The following is a 21,882-nucleotide window of genomic DNA, read 5'->3' as shown; positions in this document are numbered from 1 at the left end:
CCAATTTTTCTAATGAAATACGTACTTAACAATGTTCACGATTGACTTCCACGGTGAAGGAATAACATCATGTAATAAAAATCAAACCTGCAAAATTATTATTTGCTGCTGGTAGGACCTCTTATGAGTCCGCGCGGGTAGGTACCACCACTCTGCCTATTTCTGCCGTGAAGCAGTAATGCGTTTCGGTTTGAAGGGCGGGGCAGCCGTTGTAACTATACTTGAGACCTTAGAACTTATATCTCAAGGTGGGTGGTGCATTTACGTCGTAGATGCCCATGGGCTCTAGTAACCACTTAACACCAGGTGGGCTGTGAGCTCATCCACCCGTCAAAGCAATAAAAAGAAAGGTATTTGACAGATGCCTGAATCTCGCTTACGACATTTTCAAGATAAGCTTGCTTATACACAAGTTCCGAACAACAGCATTCGAACCGTCGGTCTACCGAGCAATATCACCCGCTCGGTGGAAGATCTTTTTCGTCGTTAAACCTACATGCATAAGGTTTACCTGTTGTAAGGCGGTTACAGAACTTTCAGACAATCTGAATGACGTCACTCTCTTAGAGAGATGAAGCTTTAATTAAACTTAACGACTAGTGCTACGTGAAACTGAACATCTAGTTTACTGGAAAAAGTAAGAACCAGTACGAATTATATCTTTTGCTTGTTAATCTGCCTTTTGGTGTCGCGATTACGCCGATTTTCATTTTTTTATTCATTTATAAAAATGTAAAAAAAATTAAATATTTTCTTCACTCATTGATTGTAAACAAACGAACCATGCCGGCGTCTGGGCTTTAATTGTCTCAGATGCTACCGGCATACGAAGTGTTAAAAATAGATTGAGAAACAATTTAAGACCTAACTTCACCGGTAGTCCACAACGGCGCGGCGCCCCTACGTGCAAGCGTCATTAAATATTCAGGGGTAGCCCTTGTCAAGTCTGTCGCACGACGGTGCAGTGCGCTGACCCGTCCTGACACGCACACATGAATCTTGCAAATACTAAATTGTCGACGACATTTTTGCTATCCTCATTTTGCTCTTACGTCAGTATCGTTCCTAATTTTTGCTTATTTTATTTCCCTACTTGTGCTGATAGGCATGGTAAGCGGTAGGCAACGCTATTTGGCTGGTGGCACGGTTGGAGTCAAGGCAGCGGCTTGGCTCTACCCCTGGCATTGCTGAAGTCCATGGGCAACGGTAACCACTCACCATCAGGTGGGCCGTATGCTCGTCGGCCTACACGGCCAAAAAAAACCTTGAGAGGCTATATCAGCGTTACCCTAGCGTGTAGGTGAGCTCACGAGACTCAAGCCGGAGGTGTTGCTAACACTGGCCCTAGCAAGAGCAGTGCTTCACAGAATCTACCACCGGATCGGAAACGCGACCCACTGAGAAGATCCGGCGAGAGACTCAGTGGGCACTTGCTTACTTCACAGCCACCGGTGTATAGCGATATTACTTACGGACATAAGACCGTAGTTTCAATTGCACTGATAACTATTGGCCAACCCTATACCAGAACGTTCAACTTTTCACGGGAGAAATAAGTAATATGGTGACACTAGTCGTCTGAACTCACATTTTATGTTATTACTAAATTTGGCTGCTTACCTCTCAACTTATATCATGTAGCTAAATATAAGAAATACCCCTACCTACATCTATACTAATATTATAAAGCTGAAGAGTTTGTTTGAACGCGCTAATCTCAGGAACTACAGGTCTGATTTGAAAAATTCTTTCGGTGTTAGATAGCCCATTTATTGAGGAAGGCTATAGGCTATATTATAACATCACTCTAAGACCAATACAGGTGGAGCACCAATAAAGAATGTTGCAAAATAAAGGTTTAAATAGCTCCTTAACATTCTATAATTCAAAAACATTTTCACTTTCTACATAAATGAAGTTGCGGGTAAAATTTAGCGTTGTGCCAAAGTAACTATTCCACGCGGACGGAGTCGCGGACAAAAGCTAGTACTCTTATATACTGAAACTAGAAAAGCTAAATTATTCAGACCACGAAGTAGGCATCACTCTCGTTCATTCTACTCATGAGGATCGACCCGAAGCGATGTTTTACAACTTGAAATAAGTTTTAAAGCATCACGAATAGTTTATTTTGTTTTGCTACAATCCTGTGTGAGCTTCACTCTGGTTTTTAATAAAAAAAACCAAATTAACAATCATAAATACACACACATCAACCCTTCTATTTGCGTCAGCTTACTAAAAAAAGAAAATTATAAAGATAGTTTTGAATAACCTTAGGTTACATTATTGGAGATTTAGCAAGGATACCAATTAAAAAAAAACAATATAGCCTATGTTACTCGGGGGTAGTGTAGCTTCCAAACAGTGAAATAATTTTTCAAATCGGTTCAGTAGTTTCGGAGCCTATTCAATACAAACAAGCAAATCTTTCCACGTTATAATATTAGTATAAATGGAATTAATTGCTATACGGAAAAAGTATAGTTGATTTCATTGCAGATACAGCTGTCATTTAGCAGTGGCAATTATTGGAAGGTACTAATCTGCGCAGTCTCAAAACACTAACTACATTACCGATAATGACATCTATAACTTTGGATCAGTAAGAAATTCTTAGGCGATTACGGTTGATACATGTGATTATAGGTACCTTAGTTCAAATACTGATTAATGTAGGCTAAGTAAAGTTTGTGCGCAAATGGCCCGTGAGTTTTACTAACTTTGAATAATGGTTCACTTAGTCACCGGAGCTAAAAAATAAAAGTGTCAATTTAGAGATGCCCTAAATAAATATGTCTCCCGAGATAATCCGTAATATATGCGGCGCCGTCCTTGTCTAGACGATTGTAGAGCATTCAGGACTGTCTTTGATCTCTCTTCTTAAAGCAGACGAAAGTTAAAAGTCAGATCGCTTATTTTTGATGGGTTTTTTCTGTCACACCATCCAACTATGGACTGCACGTGTTGGGAGGTTTGTGAGCACGTATTGGTCGGTGCCACTAGTGTGCTTACTTCTGTAATGTAATCATGCATTGTGGTTTGGAAGGTGGGGCAGCTGTTTGGTAATACCGTTGAGACTTTGACTGGACGTCTCAAGGTGGTATACACGTTGTTATGTCTAAGAGCTTTAATAACCCCTTAAGGCTACAGCTCGCTTGCCCCTTCAATATTTGATGTTTAAAGCCCAAATAATTTATTAACCGCTTTATCTTGATAGCGGTCGCACGCGTTTTTAAAATCACTAATTATTTTTGTAATCCCTCATTGTTTAAGCAATTTAACCTTCTGTAAAGATATAATTAAGATAATCCAAAGTCAATACTATAATCTATATATTTTAGCGATCCCTGAAGTTCAGGTTTCGAATCTGAACGAACTTGTAAGGCTCATGATGCATGAAGACAGACAGGTCGTTGTTAAAAAGAAAACTTAATTTATAGTTAGAAGTAGATAAGTCCTCGTAATAAACCTTCGGATCCATTCATTCTCTGTTAGGAGGGTCGATGATGTTCGTCTCAGAGATATCGGCAGACGTCGAGTCTAGACTACACGCTTTAAAGCACTAATAGCCTAAGCTACCAGTATCAAATGTAAATTTAGCTTTCAATTCAGTCGTTAGATTTTTCGGTACATTGCACAGAGGATAAAAAAATATAATTTAGAAGTTGGCTAATGTTAGACTCAGTTGGACTGACTCGGTGGAGCAGAATTTAGCGTCCCTTTTTTATGAATGAAGTATTACTGGTGGCCCCGAGTCCTTTCCAGTTTCACCAGGACAGGTGGACGAGCAAAGGCTCAGCCAGGAGGGGTGGGATTTGCTAACAGGTGCCCGAACGCCTCCGAAGGAGACTTAACAACTCAAGAGCAACTGCTTCGCGATTGAATCTACTACCGGATCAGAATCGCGACCCGCTGAGAAGATCCGGCGAGAAACTCAGCGGGCTGTTGCATGGGTAAGGTTGCACGTCCAAACTCTTTGTCGAGTTCGATGAGTACGGTTACCGGGGTCCCTACTCCTAGTGTTAGAGCTGAAGGCATCTAATGCAAGACTTATTGGATCTGATGGATCCGTAAGGACGTGTCTAGGGCGACGACGGTGACTGGCTCCTGCGTGATCAGGATTCGGGGAGTAGTCAGCGGCGGCAACGATAAGGCGATTATAATGACGATTTAGCGTCCTTGACTGCCGAGGGTCGTGGGTACGCTTCTCACATAGGGCAACATTTGTTTGATAAATAAGTCTGTTTGCTCTTAGTCTGAGTGCTTAATTAAATCCTAGTTTGGAGTTAGCTAATCGCGTGTGATATGATTTTCGTTGAGCCCACGGGCCCAGCCGTGGGTGACTGCTAGTACTAAACAAATATTCGGTGACAAATCACACACGGTCATTTGATCCTTAGCTAGGATTTCCCGTATCATGGAAATCAGTTATAACTAGATAATTATAGAAGTTTAATATATAGATTAAATATATTTCTAGAGTTTCTTTATTGTTAAGAACGGGTGGTTAAGATGGCCTCGCGCCCCCCTGGTGTTAAGAGGTCACTGGAGCCCATAGACATCTTCCACGTAAACATCGCCACCCACCTTGAGACATGAGCTCTAAGGTCTCAGTTCAGTACAACGGCAGCCCCCATTCTTCAAACCGAAACGCATTATTGATTTACGGCAGAAATAGACAGGGTGGGGCTTGAATATGCCTCTCATAGAGAAACTCATTAATTTTGACTTATGCGTATTGAATGTGTGGATTATTGTTATCTGATAAATAAATGAATAATAGTTATTATTTTAAAGACTGTCGGAGCGTCGAAAGAAATGAATAAAATTTTCATTTTTAACAAGGGATTGTGTTGACACGTGTATCAAATCAAATCAAATCAAAAAAGTTCTATTCAACATAAATGAAAGTACATACTTGTTGAACGTCAAAAGAACTACCGCCATTTCACAAGAACTAGCCCCGTCCTGAGAAGAATTGGCAAGAAACTCAGCGTGCATGTCTTTTTTTTTTTTTGAAATATTAGTTTTTTTTTTAATATTGGATTTTTTTAAAAATACATTTTTACAATAAGTAATTATAACATAACAATTATTACAATATTGAAATGCCCGGAGCGAGCAACTCATTCCCACTTTGTGCAATCTTCTAGATAATCATTGACTTTATAGTAAGCTTTATTGCACAGATGTTCTTTAATAGTTTTCTTAAACCTATGTATATGTAGGTTCTGAACATCTTGTGGGATTTTGTTGTACAGGCGCATGTATACCTTCATTCCACCACCGATCAGTCATGCACTCGTTAAGTTAATTATTCGAAATATTCTCATAATAACATGCTATTTGATTGGTTGAAAAAATCAGCTTGTTACTACGCATCTGTAATATTGGTTGCCGGCAAAGCGAATACAAACCGACTTTCCAAGCAATTTTATTTTGCATTACGTTCCAATATAATTAATGTTCTTAGAATCTCGAAGCTAGTGAGGGGAATGCTACAGCTCAGTGCACTATGAGCTAGTTCACTAAACACAACTAATAATTCAACTTTTTTTTTTTTTTTTTGTTGCTTAGATGGGTGGACGAGCTCACAGCCCACCTGGTGTTAAGTGGTTACTGGAGCCCATAGACATCCACAACGTAAATGCGCCACCCACCTTGAGATATATGTTCTAAGGTCTCACGTATAGTTACAACGGCTGCCCCACCCTTCAAACCGAAACGCATTACTGCTTCACGGCAGAAATAGGCAGGGTGGTGGTACCCACCCGCGCGGACTCACAAGAGGTCCTACCACCAGTCAAACTACGTTTATATATGTATACAAAGACCAATAAAGCACCAGGAAGTTTTCAAAACTGTTCTAACATGTTTTGATTGACTCGATGGTGCAGTAACTGTTGCGTCGAGGATTCGAATCCCTCAAACATTGTGTGATGAAAAGTTTTGTTTGCTCTTTGTCTGGGTGTTTATTATCTATACACATATCGACGCTTGAAAGGCAAACGTGACTAAGCGACATTGCGTGAACTTTACAGTAGACTAATTTAAAGTTGAAATACCTGGAAAAAATTCTATTTTAACGAATCTAGCTGTAGGATAGAAATGATTTTAATAGACCTAGAAATATATATTTTTTGCGCATCGAATATGGTTATTGCCTATCATTTATGTACAAAGCAGCTATTGTCGCTTAGTCACGTATGCTTTTAAGCGTTGATATATTTTACTGGTGGTAGGACCTCTTGAATCTTCCGCACGGGTAGGTCCCACCGACCTGCCTATTTCTGCCGTAAGGCAGTAATGCGTTTCGGTTTAAAGGGTATGGCAACTTCACATAACTATACTGAGATTTTAGAACTTATATCTCAAGGTGGGTGGCGCATTTACGTTGTAGATGTCTATGGGCTCCAGTAACCATTTAACACCAGGGGGGCTGTGAGCTCGTCCACCCATCTAAGCAATAAAAAATATATATTTAAACGTATATAAGTATGTTTGTCAGTATCTAGTACCCATAACACAGAGAATCCTAAATAGAGTCCGGATGACCATGCGCGATTTGTTCTCAATTATTAATATGAAAGTTTAACTCTACTACGAAATACTTTTCTTTGATTTTCTTGATTCATATACCTAATTAAAACAACTTTTACGGTGTAATCTCGCGTTACTTGTCATTATATGTTTACATACATATGTACATACTTCGGACGTTTCGTATATTTTACACTTTTAATAGGAACGTGGTTGGAAATAATTTAATTACAAAAAACATGAGGTACACGCTTAAAAGTATAGGTAGTTTTTTTTTCTACGACTACTTAATTTCAACACGGATTTTAATCGAATTTCAGCTAATAGTTTAGTGCCTAATCTAGATTAAACAGTTTCTGGAGGTCATAGACAACACTTCTAGATTATTATTTTTTTGCCCTCGTAGGCAGACCACCTTCCGCCAGAGACAAGAATAGATGGAGAAAGATCGTGCGTGCGAAGGTGATACAAAAGGGTGTTCACGATTATCAGCAGTGAGGAACACGACGCAAGGAGAAGGCAGACCACCACTCGGCTCACCTGATGGTGAGCGGTTATCGTCGCCCGTGGACTTCAACAATTCCACTGATAGAGCCAAGCCGCTTCCTACTGTAGAAACTTTGGAGGATGAGGATTTGATGAGCATTTTTATTTATTTATAGGTTTATGTCTCAATTGATTTGAGAAACTGTTACGCTACCTTTCAAATTCAAACACATGACAGTTTAGCACAAGAGACAATCAGGTCCGCAGTACTTGCCTCCTTGTAGCGTCAGCCTCGAGAACGGTCACTGTAAATCATAGCTCATTGAGTTTCTCGCCGGATCTTCTCAGTGGGTCGCGTTTCCGATCCGGTGGTAGATTCTGCGAAGCACCTCTCTTGCTAGGGTTCGTGTTAGCAACGTCGTCAGGTTTGAGCCCCGTGAGCTCACCTACTAGTTAAGGTTCCGCTGAAATAGCCTCTCAAGGCTATCAGCTTAGGTAAGGAAATCATAGATAACAGGACCGACTAACTCCACGTGTTCCTTCAATTCTTCTATCGATGATTGATCACATTATAGTCTTCTGTTAAACACGAAACCTTATATTAGATTGTGATTCGTTTGCCGCGTCAATCGAAATTCTCACTTTTAAAACCTCGCGTGACCGTGACGAATTATTTATTCACTCGTCTAATGTAGTGTATTACGAAGTTTTCGTTTTTATCCTAGATCTATTGCTGTATCGCATGTCACAACGTTCGCGCCGTGTTGGACGGACTAAAGTTATTCTATATATATACAGATAGTTTGTAACGAAGCAAGTTCAACTCTGGATTTTTTCACAATAATCGATTACGTTAATCGAGTCCCAAGGGACAGCGACATTCGAGACGATTAATTGAGTAAAATCGATTTCTTCTCGAATTATTTATTTAAAAAAATCGATTAAATTATCTGTTGATTGATTATATGTATTTATTTATTTTATTTATTTAATCAACAATGTTTCAACAGCATTTAACTAGACACAGGGTACAGAGGATGTTTTCCCAAACATGAGCCAATTAAAGAAACACATTATGTTTCCAAAAAATGTTAACATAATTAATGAACACAGGTAGTCCAACTAAGGTAAAGGTAAGGCAGTTAAATAGGTAGATGAATTTTGTCGAATGATAACTTGCAGAATAAGTTTGAATCTGATTGTGTTGTGTCGATGTGTGTAAGTGCGTGTGAGTGTTATAAAGTAGTTGGTTTATGTAAGTATATTGATATACTAGCTGAACCCGTCCGCTTCGCTGGGCATTTAAAATGAACATTATTATTTCTCACCCACACAAATATTCTCATCATTAACGCCCCCCCAACTGGTGTAAGGAGTCCAATGCTCACATAAATATTAGCCAATCCTTTAAGTACATGTATTTTCTATATGGATTCCAAGTTTCAAGTCAATCGGATGCACGGTTCAGTAGTTATACCGGAACATCCGTAAAACCCACTGTAGATTTATATATTAATATAGATTACTCGTAATCATATAGTGATTTCATATTATATTTAACGATATATACAAATAGACTAAGATCTATCGTGAACTTTGGCATCATTAATGTTCTGTGACGTATCGGATGTGCCTACAGCCACGAGCGTTCAGCACCACACGGCTGTGTGGTTTGTAGCAGACACCACACGTCCTTACGGATCCATCAGATCCAATAACTCTTGCAGTGGACACATTCAGAATTAAAACTAGGAGCAGGCTTAGGTATCCCGGTAACCGTACACGTGCAACTTAACCCATGCATCAGCCCGCTGAATTTCTCGCCGGTTCTCCTCAGCGGGTCGCGATTCCGATCCGGTAGTAGATTCATTCGCGAAGCAATAGCTCATGAGTTGTTAGGTTTCCTTCGGAGGCGCTCGGGCTGCTGTTAGCAAATCCCACCCCTCCTGGCTGAGCCTTTTTTACTGGTGGTAGGACCTCTTGTAAGTCCGCGCGGGTGGGTACCACCACCCTGCCTATTTCTGCCGTGAAGCAGTAATGCGTTTCGGTTTGAAGGGTGGGGCAGCCGTTGTAACTATACTTGAGACCTTAGAACTTGTATCTCAAGGTGGGTGGCGCATTTACGTTGTGGATGTCTATGGGCTCCAGTAACCACTTAACACCAGGTGGGCTGTGAGCTCGTCCACCCATCTAAGCAATAAAAAAAAAATAAAAAAAAAATACGGGTATCTCTTTATTGTATGTATGTATTTTTTTTAAGTAATGTATATTAATAGTAGATCGCAACATACCTGCTGTATCTTTATCTTTTCCAGAATTTCGGTTAATTAGACGACTGTCTGGAAAAAATCGCTTTTAGTGATAAGACCGCCTATTGTACAAACGTATCTCCTTGTTGACTGTATTCTAATGTTAATCGTGTTATCGTTTACAATAAAGTATACTAGAGGTCCCGCAGTAGTCGAAATTCGACTATAATTAATTGGAATGTCATAATAAGTTGGTACACTATTATGATTGTATTTTATACTTCTATAATCACAAATTTCGCCAAGGCTACACTTTAAAAAATATTAATAAAGACAAACAATATTTATTCTATTCTCAATTTGACCACAGACGTCATGAACAAAAGTTTGACAATAAATAGTATGGATGCGTGTGTGCGTCAAATACATGGTATGTAGTGTGTGTAATGTTTTCTTTATTGATTTAATGTATCTTTTATGCATTATTTAAAAAAAATATTAGCAGTGTGCACTTCTTCTCTATATTATCTATAAGTGTGGAAAATTTCATTCTCCTCCGTCCGCGCAATTTTCGTAAAACGGGATACAAAGTTTTTGCTTCACGTATTAATATATAGATTGTGTCACTCTAAATTATCGCCTCTGCTTTAACACTTAAAGCATTTGTTCGAAATTATGTGCAAACACGGCAAGTGAAAAGCCAACATTATTCCCCCGACAGATTCAGACAAATTCCACTGATCATTCGTTTATAAAGATATTAGCTTGAAAAATGGCCGCAATTTCCTTTTCTACAGAGGAGGGTAATCGAGAGGAAATCGCATCATAATGCCGACGACTGCCTGGGACGTGACGACCTCTCAGAGTGATGAGGAATTAAACGGAGCCCGTAGTCGGCTCAAGTCTTATCATCTCCTTCAAAAGCTTATTTAATTGGATTTAAAAAAAGATGTGTGGTGTCGTGGGACACCAGATATGAACGAAATCCCTCATAAAAATATTAATTTTAAGTTCTATTCGAGGTATAAAGAAAATAATTATTCGCGTATAATACATTTTTATTATGTTTTTTTTATTGATAAAAATAAATAAAAAACTACTTTACAAAGTTACCAACTTTATTTTATTTACAATGATTTAAAAAAAATATTTAGTAAAAAAACAGCTATTTATATGAATAATAATGATAGCCGTCATCACGTAGACTCATTAGACACTGTATAGCCATCATACTAAGACTATACATAAATAATAAAAACCTTACGTCACGGACGTTTTTCCGGTTAGGGTGCCCTCCGCACCGTCCCATAAGGAACTTCGTTCCAAAAAAATAACTTGCTATACGATATTTTCTTATTCTCAATCGTGTCTCTCTTGATATGGTGATCTTGATCACTCGTGTCTATGGCAAGAGTATAAGATCATTCTTTTGATAAACATTTTTATATGATTATCTCGAATTAGCGCCTTACTAATTTACTTTGATAAGTATTTTATGTTGAACAATTATTATTTTAAATTTGCGCCTTTGTATTTATTTAAGGGTGCGATTGTCCAATCCATTTTGTGTCTAATTTTAGACATAAGTAACAATAGTAAACAAAAAATAATCATTATTAAACCTAATTTAAATTATGAATTACCTAAAATTAAATTATGAATACCAAAAGTATAACGAAGTATTTATTTAAGCTTTTAGTAGAGTCAAGTTCGGAATGAAATTACAAATATAAGTACATCTGCCACGGAACATGAGTATAGTAGCAGTAAAGTCCTGTATAAAGTACATATTATGTTTGACCCACCTTAGCGTTCTCATTTAAAAGCTTAGAACAGTCGCTCTTGGGTGTTTGACTACAGCATTGCGATTTCTATTAGCTTTGGTAGCCACTCAACGCCAGGTGCCTACTAGACGACCACAACCCTTCTCTAGTTAAATCATCATTCTCCTGACCTTCCTCCAGTCACCTGAGGTCGGCGCAACATGTTTTCTCCTTCCATACTCCTCTATCATATACGATTTCTTCGCTCACTCCACTACACTCACATATCGTCTTTCACGCAATCCATCCATATTTTCTTAGGTCTACCTTTTCCTCTAAAAACGTTCTACTTGTCTAGTTAAATATTTAGATTAAATTAAATTGAAATAAATATAATTGAGTTAGTTATAAGGCTTGTCAGAGAATCAATAAAATAGAATGGCCTCCACATTTTTGCTATTCACGTACAAAGGACAAAGGTGGGCCGATGCTATAGGCAATTTCCCTAACTACACGGAACAATTTTCACGACGAGGGATTTTATTGTGGAAGATTTTCGTCATAATCACGACATTTGTATCAGGAGGTAACGCAAAAATAAATTCGTTCATTTATCAGAACTAGTGGTCCCACAGTAGTCGAAATTCGACTTAAATTAATTAAAATTATAAGTTTGTACACTATTATGATTCTATTGTCAAACAGTCAAAGACTACTTATTATACTCGTACTTCTCTAATCACAGATTAATGCACTAATTACATAATAAAAACAATCATTATTTAATCTTTTTTTTTTTAAGAGATTTTATGACCTGGTAACTCAGACCTTTAAGTCATGTCTTATTTTAATTTATATTCTTAATTTTTTGAAAAATGATAATATGGAGTGAAATGAAATGAAGATGATTGATTTGAGACATTAATCAACTGGGATGAAATTTAATGAGATGATATGGGATGAAATATAATCGCAGTAAGATGGTGGTCATTTACTGAGATTTTTTCAGTGGACTTTTTGGAGGAACCCGAGAAGTTACGTCCAGCAGCTTTGTTTCATTTTCCCACATTTGTGCACTTTCACAGATATTAAACAGTTAATAAACCACCATTATTACACATTTAAACCCGAAGAAACACTAAATAGACAAAATAAAACAAATCACACAACTGCACTCCTCGCGTTCCCGCCAAAAAGTCCATTATTTAATCTATTCTCAATTTGACCACAGAATATAAGCAATAAGAAAAGTTTGACAATAGTCAAATAGTATGCATGCGTGTGTGTGTCAAATACATGATAGTGTATGTAATGTTTTTTTTATTAATATAATGTATTTTTTATGCATAACTTAAAACAATATTAGCATTCTGCACTCCTTCTCTACATTCTCCATAAGTGGGAAATTTCATGCTCCTCCGTCCGCGTAATTTTCGTAAAATGGGGTACAAAGTTTTTGCTTCACGTATTAATATATAGATTTCCTTCTGTCATGTTCTGACATGGTTACCAACCAACTTTACAAGGTGATTGAACGAAAGCGCTAATTCAAAGCTCTCATATTATCAAACCGAAGAGATCTTTCACATTCTAAAAGCAATGTTTTGTGATGATATCCCTTTTGTTATTCCAAAGGGAGCGGTCGAGTTGAGGGATATTAATAACCATTTGAAGAATCTCTGTTCGTTTTATAAATATTTAATGTTTTTTTGAGCAGCTGCGTTTGTTCGGAATCTGTGGCGAAGGGAAAGGGAAAAAGGAAGGGTAGTTGAAAAAATAATCAGCTTCAGTCATATGGACTTTTTTTTTTTAATCTTTGTGTTTTGTAAAAAGATACAGAAATATTTAGATACCAGGGTAGGATCCAACCGCTGAGTGCTTTATTTAATCCTTTTTTTTGAAGACAGCTGTCTATATTGCAAAATAAATACTGTGGAAATTTTCGGGTTCTTAATGTTCTTGAATGCCTTCAGATTATATTATGTGGACAAACAGACGAACAACAGCGTATTTGGTGCTCTGTGATCCCAAATACATTTATCGTGTCATTCAATCATCGATACGATAAGATCGAAGATTTAATAACAATTGGTAGAGTATCCGACTCGGCCGTGTCCTTGTCTTGCAAAAAGGTCGCAAATAGAACCTTGACGCTACCGACCGTCGTGGTTACGATGCTCGTCAGCGACGAATCCTGGGAGGTGATGTTCGACTTCTGCGAGTTCATCATCTCGCAGAAGGAGGTGGCGGAACGAAAGAGGGAGAGCTCATCCCTCTCAGCACTGGTCTGTCTGTGAAAAAGGCTTCGGCTCTGTGGGGATGACCTTCTGCCCAGTGAAGGTTACGGACGACCAGGAAGGGTAAGGCCGTGCGGAGCGCTACCGGCACTTCAGTGCACTGCATGACAGTAGTTCTTCGAATCTGTATGGAAGAGAAACTGGTTGGCGGTGTATAGCGTTCTGGCCTGACAGGCTGGTTCAGCGAGGTATTTCGGGACACAAGCGGCACATCCTGGGGCGACTTGAAGGGCTGTCGTATCGTGACGGCTGATCTAGAGTCGTCGACTAATGCCTCGAGCCACCTCAGAGTGGCGCCGCACGTCTAGTTGTAGTGTTGACGGCGGAAACCTTCGCTCTCTACCCGGTTCTGATTTTGGTCACTCAGCGGATTCTCGGCTGAGAAAATACAAGGGGAGTCATTTGATGTCTAGGGCCCCTAAAATATCCGGAAATAGACTGTGTGTTAGTGACTGTCAGTGATCATAATACGCCGCTACTCCAACACAAATTTCTGACGAAAGGATCTTCTTACGCAGGTTCCGGTGTTCTAAAAATAAATGCTTGACCGCTTCTTCTCGAGTTCATATGCATTATTTTTCTTTAGTAAAATTATTTACGAACACACTAGGACATTAGTCGATGAAATTTTTAATAACTTTTTGAACATCTAAAAACCTCAGGAAAGTACAATTCCAAGAGCTTCTCAATAAGGATCAATATATAAAAGTTATCGTTCATAACGATGATATGAGAGCTCGGTGTTCCGGGGAACGTGCCCTAAACGCTAATGTATGTTTGAGTTCGCTTTGATGACGTATCCACAGGGAACTCAGATAAAGCGAGATTCGCTATGATTTATTGGTTAAATTGGCACGAATTTATCGGTCGTAGAACCTCGACTGAGTATTGATTCGTGATTGTAGCAAACGTTCTGACTATACAGGGTGTTATGGAAGTGTCATTCACGACATTCATTGGCTAAGCTCAAGAAAAACTTTTAGCGATTCAAAACGATGATTAGAAGGTAATAAATAAATAAATATTAATAAATATTTACTAACAATCACGCCACGTTAACTGGTCCCGTGGTAAGTTCGTAAAGAATTTGTGTTACAGGTACCAGATAACGGAAATAAATGTAATATTTTATTATACACATTTAATATACATCCATAACCCTGGAAAATATATTTTTTATATTTATCATACAAATATCTTCCCTTGGCGGGATTCGAACCCGCGACCCCCTTGTGCAGTGACCATGTCACTTATCACTACACCAGACGGCCGTTATAAGTAGTAGGTTAGAAGGTAGTTTAGTAAGAATGACCTCGCCTCGCACGAGGTCGTTGACCCGTTCGCAAACTGAATACAGTTAACGCAATATAGCGTGTATCGTATTAAAATAAATTGAATATAAATTTCTCGAAAAGTTAAAAATTCTACTGTACTACTATAACTAACCTACTTAGGTACTTAATGCCTTTGTTTAGGGCGTAAGAAGCTTTACAAAGTAAAACAAACAGATTGGAATTTGTTTTACAAGCTCCATTTATTTCAATCTATTCTATCTATATATATAAAAATGAATTGCTGTTCGTTAGTCTCGCTAAAACTCGACTGAATGGATTTGGCTAATTTTGGATTTGAATTATTTGTGGAAGTCCAGAGAAGGTTTAAAAGGTAGATAAATATGAAAATGCTCGGAATCAAATCAAAATAACTATTTTGTTTTTCGTTTGATGTGTCCCCCGTCGGTCTTTTATTTATCGATTGAGGCACTACGAAGTCTGCCGAGCCAGCTAGTTTTATATAAAAATATATTATTTAGAAAAGAAAGAGCTTAAATTAATTTTTTTTTTTAAATTTTTTAAAATTAATTCGTTCCATATGAAGTGGAAATCGTATGTAGTAATAATATATGATCAACATTTTGAAAAATACGTGCTAAAAACAATATTAAATATTTTGCACACAAGCAGGATTTGATATTGTGTTTTCTATTTTTTTAAATATGTAATAAAAACAGAAGGGGTACAATCGTTCTCTATGATGAAACCTATGAATATGGTTTGGTTGGCTCGGGCTAAATGTAATGCGTTTTTAAAGGTAAAGAAACAATAGTTCATTACATCTCCTCTGTTTGATAACCGATTTTCGTTATATTTTGTTTGGCTATTAGCTAATATAAATGTTTGAAACAGACTTTTTGTACCTTTATAATTGATCTTTTGAACAAAACAAGAGAATTTGCCTAAAATGAATCAAAATTTTGGTAATCAATGTGGGAATCCTGGAAGGCTATGCTCGACTTCTGCGAGTGCATCATCAGTAGTTTTGCGTAGTGAGTTCTCCTCACTACGCAGAAACCCGCCGCCGCCGAGCAGGGGGTCGGGACCGGGGTCGTATCCGTGACCTGGCCCCCTAAGAGCTAGGGGTCCCACCCGTTTTGTGCGGGGAGAGACCCAGACGTGGGTGCTTTGCACGCTCACCCGCAGTAGGAAGCCGGGTGATGGTAGACCGCGTTCCCCCGATCGCTCTGGGGGAAGGTGTAACGCGGCTCCATCAAGGCGGATTGAAGTCGTCGTGGCCTAACGGATAAGACGTCCGATACATTCGTGTTGAAGCGATGCACCGGTGTTCAAATCCCGCAGGCGGGTACCAATTTTTCTAATGAAATACGTATTCAACAAATGTTCACGATTGACTTCCACGGTGAAGGAATAACATCGTGTAATAAAAATGAAACCCGCAAAATTATAATTTGCGTAATTACTGGTGGTAGGACCTCTTGTGAGTCCGCACGGGTAGGTACCACCGACCCGCCTATTTCTGCCGTGAAGCAGTAATGCGTTTCGGTTTGAAGGGTGGGGCAGCCGTTGTGACTATACTGAGACCTTAGAACAATATCTCAAGGTGTGTGGCACATTTACGTTGTAGATGTCTATGGGCTCCAGTAACCACTTAACATCAGGTGGGCTGTGAGCTCGTCCACACAACTAAGCAATAAAAAATAAAAAAAGGCGGGCTCTCGGCCCGCTGAACGAGGGAACCGGTGGTCGTGTCGCTGGCGGCCGCCGGTCCGGCGTCCGTGGGACGGTGGGATGGATGTAATGTGCTCTGCGTCAACCCTGTCCCGCCGTCTCAATAGCCCCGACTGGGCTCCGGCCCGGTCCGAGGTAGGGCGCCGGTTGTGAGCGGCAGGAGTTTTTAGTGAGGTTCAACTCCCACTTACCCCACCTGCCGCGCGGGTGGGGATCCGGCGATTTACTCCTGTGGAAAAAAAAAACCAATGTGGGAAACGGAATGCTTAGAGTAAAAGAGATGAATGTATGGACAAGAAAGGGACGGAGGATAAAAAGTAAAGATGGCCATCGGGCATTATAAGGGTGAATAACAAGACGTGTGGTGAAATAAATATATTTTTTACTTTTCCTTAAACGCTGTTATTTACTTTGAGCGACTCTCACATCAATGTTTAACATACTATCAGTGATTATAATATCGACAATTAAACTTGTACGACTCTTTTATGTGCTCTGATAAATGTAAGGGCGCCAGGGATAGCCGAGTGGCAGTTCCGTCATCATTCGTATTCGGTGGATTTGAGTTTATCGCCATAAAATTCAATAAAACCTTTTGAATAATAAATATTGAAACTTTCAATAGATAATTTACACAATAACAGAGTATACCGACAGTTTCGTTCTGACTGAACCTTTTTTCTTTTTTTTTTATTATGTTTAATTGATTACTGGTGGCCCGGAGGCCTTTATAGTTTTACCAGGACAGGTGGGCGAACAAGGACTCAGCCAGGAGACGTGGGATTTGTAAACAGCTACCCGAACGCCTCCAAAGGAGACCTAACAATTCAAGAGTAGCTGCTTCGCGAATGAATTTACTACCGGATCGGAATCACGACCCGCTGAAAAGATGCGGCGAGAATCTCAGCGGGTGGTTTTTTATGTTAGGTTGCATGTCGAACGAACACTTTGCCGAGTTCGACGAGTACAGTTACCGGCCTGACCCGACTCTGTCCATGTACTGGTTTTTAAACTGGCGTTAAGGCGTCTACAGTCGATAAAAAACATATTATTCACCATTTGGTACCTATGTTTTGACTTGGCATCAATTATGTATTACCTTAATCACTTATCGATTCGATGAAAACCGCCCACCAAACTCGTCAAATTACACATATGTGCTTACATATTACATGTGTACGCGCAATAATCATGCAAAGATAATATCTCAACGGGTCGGGTCCACATTTCTAAGGGCTCACCCTAATTGGCTTCGTGCGATGATTCTCAGTTTCATACGTACTGTAGCAATACAGAATTTTCGATTAAAATATTATTTGTTGTTTTGTATATGAATAAAATAGTAAGTTTAGTGTAGTGTAGTGGAGCCCATAGACATCTACAACGTATATGCGCCACCCACCTTGAGATATAAGTTCTGAGGTCTCAGTATAGCTACGGCTGCCCCACCCTTTAAACCGAAACGCATTACTGCTTCACGGCAGAAATGGGCACGGCGGTGGTACCTACCCGTGCGGACTCACAAGAGGTCCTACCACCAGTAATTACGCAAATAATAATTTTGCGGGTTGTATTTTTATTACACGATGTTATTCCTTCACCGTGGAAGTCAATCGTGAACATTTGATAAGTACATATTTCATTAGAAAAATTGGTACCCGCCTGCGGGATTCGAACACCGTTTTACCTTTTTCACGTTCAGCGTTTTATTAAGATTACTAAGGCCATACTTGTACCTGCATTCTATACAAATAAATGAATTATTATTGTTAAGCCTTTTGTTAATGCACCTACCATGCATTATCTCTGCACCACCCTATGGTCGACTGGAAGAGAATGCCCATGGCATTAAGTCCGCCTGTGTACAAATTTTGTTTTGTGCATAAAGTATAAATAAATAAATAAACCTGTTCTTTTTTCTCATGGTATGGTTTGATTTTGTTGCAGGTCGGAGGGAATTATTCGTCTATTTAAACTGTGAGTTATCGATTTTATTTTACACCCGTGCGGATGGATACACATCGCGCTTCTACGATGATTGGCACCTGTCGCATTTTGATGTCATCAGGAATGAGGATGACTCTAACCATAATCTAATTTTTTTTATTGCCTTTGTAGGCAGACGAGCATACGGCCCACCTGATGGTAAGTGGTCACCGTCGCTCATGGACGTCAGCAATGCCAGGGGCAGAGCCAAGCCGCTGCGTACCATAAAGTACTCTCCGCAAGCCTCGTTTGAAGAAGGACATGTCATAGCGCTCGGAAAACACCGTGGAGGGGAGTTCATTCCAAAGCCGGATGGTACGGCTACAAATCTTAACACGGGCTGTGCTCTTTCATCTGGTAAACTGCGTCGCGAACGAGATGAAATAAGATTTGGTCGCTCCGACGAATCGGTTTGTGTTCGCAAAGTCGTGTTCCATTATCCTCCTCTTCTAGCAACGTGACCGAAGTATTTGCTCATTCTATACGGAGTACTTTCCGTCAATTGACACCGCATTTCAAATACGTCTATATGTAACTCACCTTATACTGAGAATTGGAATAAATATCAAAGGTACTCGACTTGTGGGGAATGTTCTCGACGATTCTAGGGATGTCGTATCGGCTATAAAAGCGTTGTAGAAATGGCACGCAATTAGTCAGTAGTCGGAACTACTCGAAGCGAAACAGCGAACAGATCACCTGAAGCGAAGCGGACGAAGTAAATTGAGAATTTTAAAGTATTTGTGAAGTGTTTTAAGTGCAAATACAGTGTTACCTTGTACTTCGGTAGATTTTTGTATCTATCCCGAATCCCAGCGCGTAACAATATAGTACTATTTGGATTTATTTTGTACAGCATGCAATGTATCACAAAAAATAGGATAGGTCAACGTACTTGTACGACGGAAGTTTTCCTTATGTACCTTCTCTTCGAGTATGAATTTACGAGACATGAACTACTGAACTTACAAGCATTTATATTTGTCTAGGAAATGAATATTGGTGTCCATTTGTAGCAACTAATACTAATCCTTAATATGAAGCCTAATTGTTGCCGTATCTATCTATTTAGTCCTTTCGTCCTCTATCCTGAAAAAAAAAAGTTAAATCAAATATCATTGTAATAAACCAATTATAAATTTCATTAATGAAATTTAAATTTCAAACCTAATTTGAGTACGTAAGTGCGTTCTCGTAAAGTACTTAAAAACCTTTTTGAAGAGGAGGTTGGTTTAATATTTAAATAGCATTGAATATTTTACAAATGTAATGTTCGAGAAATAAGGCATTTTGCGGCCTTGATTACGTGTGATTAGTGTGTGTAGTTAGTAGTGATTGGTCTGATTCGGAGCAATAACTGCAACTAGGTTCTTTGAATATGTAAATGTTCCATCTAAAATCGAAATACTAATAATTTTTTTGACAATCCGCACGGGTAGGTACCACCGCTCTGCCTATTTCAGCCCTGAAGCAGTAATGCCTTACGGTTTGAAGGGTGGGGCAGCCGTTGTACTGTTACAATTGAGACCTTAGAACTCATATTTCAAGGTGAATGGTGGCATTTACTTTGTCTATGAGTTTCATATAAAAATAAACCTTAATACTATTAATTATTTTAACATTGTATTTTTTTCTATTAAAACTTTATTGTAAGATGAAGCTTCTAGTTTCCATTTTGAAAAATTAATGGTTCCACACGATTTTTTTTTTGTTTTTTTTATTGCCTTTGTAGGCAGACGAGCATACGGCCCACCTGATGGTAAGTGGTCACCGTCGCTCATGGACGTCAGCAGTGCCAGGGGCAGAGCCAAGCCGCTGCCTACCATAAAGTACTCTCCGCAGGCCTCGTTTGAAGAAGGACATGCATAGCGCTCGGAAAACACCGTATATACATATATAACTATAATACGAAGCGCCCTAAACAAACATGCAGCAGGCATCCAATATTTCAACCTGTCGTATTCAAATTTATATACAACGAACACAATTGTAGTTTTCTGTTCGAATCTAGATTTTATAATAATTGAGTAAGCTCTATTTCGGAGTGTAAATGGGTTTTTTGTCTAGATTTTTATTGGAACACGTTACGGTGTGTGCATTTGTGTATTTGGTTAATAAATATCGCATTTCGAACTATATTCTATATAATATATAAAAATCGAGGGTCCATGGGGAGTGCTCTGAGGAATTGATACCGTCATCTCGTTTTTACCATCGCACCGCCCGCCACCGGAGCAGAGTTCTGGAGCCACTGCGGTCATCCACAGTGCGTTTCCAGAGGTATTTTTTGCCACATACCATCCGGCTTTGGAATGAGCTCCCCTCCACGGTGCTTCTCGAGCGCTATGACGTGTCCTTCTTCAAACGAGACTTGTGGAGAGTATTAAGCGGTAGGCAGCGGCTTGGCTTTGCCCCTGGCATTGCTGAAGTCCATGGGCGACGGTAATCACTCACCATCAGGTGGGCCGTGCACACGTCTGCCTACAAGGGCAATAAAAAAAAAAATTCCCCTACCTCTTCGCTTGTAACCTAAGAGGCTATTCCAGCTAAGTCCGGACGGGGCGCCATCTGTAACAGCAAAAACTGTATATTTTTAGAATATCTGAATGCGTGAATTAAACGCAAGAGTCCGGCCGCAGGTACGTACGGCTGTGGGGCATTCCGATAATTAGCCGGTCCTCGCCCGGTAGCTATTATGCGCGTATATTTCATATTACATTCGGCAAACTTTGGGAAACTTGACAGATTGTTCATCCTCTTCGAATGCTGGCGTTAGAGAAGGATGGAAAAACTCGCGCGAGAGGCATAGCTGTATATTGCGCAGTGTGTCTCAAACTTCTTTTTATGTTTTACATTTTTTTCATTTTTATTTTTATTTTTTTGGTTTCATGTGTGTTTTAATGTTTCCGAAGCGAAGCGAGGGCGGGTCGCTAGTATGTTAATAAAATTATCAGCAGCTAATAGCAATGTATCTTTGTGTTATTTTTTTATTTATTTTTTTAAAAACATTATAAATAACTGCACAATAAATTAATACAATACTGAAAAACCTTCAATAAGCTCCTCGAAAGCTCGTTAGAATAACATCGAACATTGTAAATCCCCGGCGCGGTTTGTGTAAAAAAAGATTTATATCTCATTAAGTGCTTTCAGACTTGGAAATGCGACGCTTATGATCCGCTGTGAAGCTTTGTCATGTACAGACTGTATAAAAAGCATTGGTTTATTTTAACTTTCTTTTTTTATTCACAGTCTCTTTTCGGTTCTGCATTGAGCTCTTTAAAGCATTCTGCATTGAGACTTTAAATGCTATGTGCATTGAACGCTGTCTGTGGCAGTAGGTGCAATCTGCCGCATAAGTATTATCTTCCAACTTATGCATCAAACAACTGCCAACTTATCAGCACTGTCTGGTGGTTTTTTTTTGGGCATTGTGTCGAACCTCACACGAGATGTCCACACTTAGGGGGCACGCTGGGTATGAGACCTAACGTTCTACAGATGTTGGGAGCAGACCGCGGGCCCAAGGATG

General features: G+C 39.3%; 1 protein-coding gene and 1 long non-coding RNA gene across 13 annotated transcripts in view; one reads left to right on the top strand and one right to left on the bottom strand.

Annotated features, from left to right (window-relative positions):
* The window catches only part of Jnk (c-Jun NH2-terminal kinase), a 113,886-nt gene that overhangs the window by 44,824 nt on the left and 47,180 nt on the right, over positions 1-21,882 (top strand). For 11 of the 12 annotated variants that reach the window (XM_062673910.1, XM_062673906.1, XM_062673903.1 and 8 more), the window contains 1 exon segment: positions 18,312-18,341. The exons of the other annotated variant lie outside the window; for it this stretch is intronic. The gene's annotated coding sequence lies outside the window, so the exon portion shown is untranslated. 12 annotated transcript variants of the gene reach the window in all.
* Positions 19,127-21,055, bottom strand: LOC134200933 (uncharacterized). The gene is made up of 2 exons (XR_009976052.1): positions 20,865-21,055; positions 19,127-19,439 (listed from the first exon to the last, which is right to left on the bottom strand). It is a non-coding gene; the product is annotated as an uncharacterized LOC134200933 (long non-coding RNA).

The sequence above is a fragment of the Bombyx mori genome, chromosome 3, assembly GCF_030269925.1.
Source record: "Bombyx mori chromosome 3, ASM3026992v2".
Taxonomy (NCBI): Eukaryota; Metazoa; Arthropoda; class Insecta; order Lepidoptera; family Bombycidae; genus Bombyx; species Bombyx mori.
This window is presented reverse-complemented; position numbering and strand designations above follow the sequence as displayed.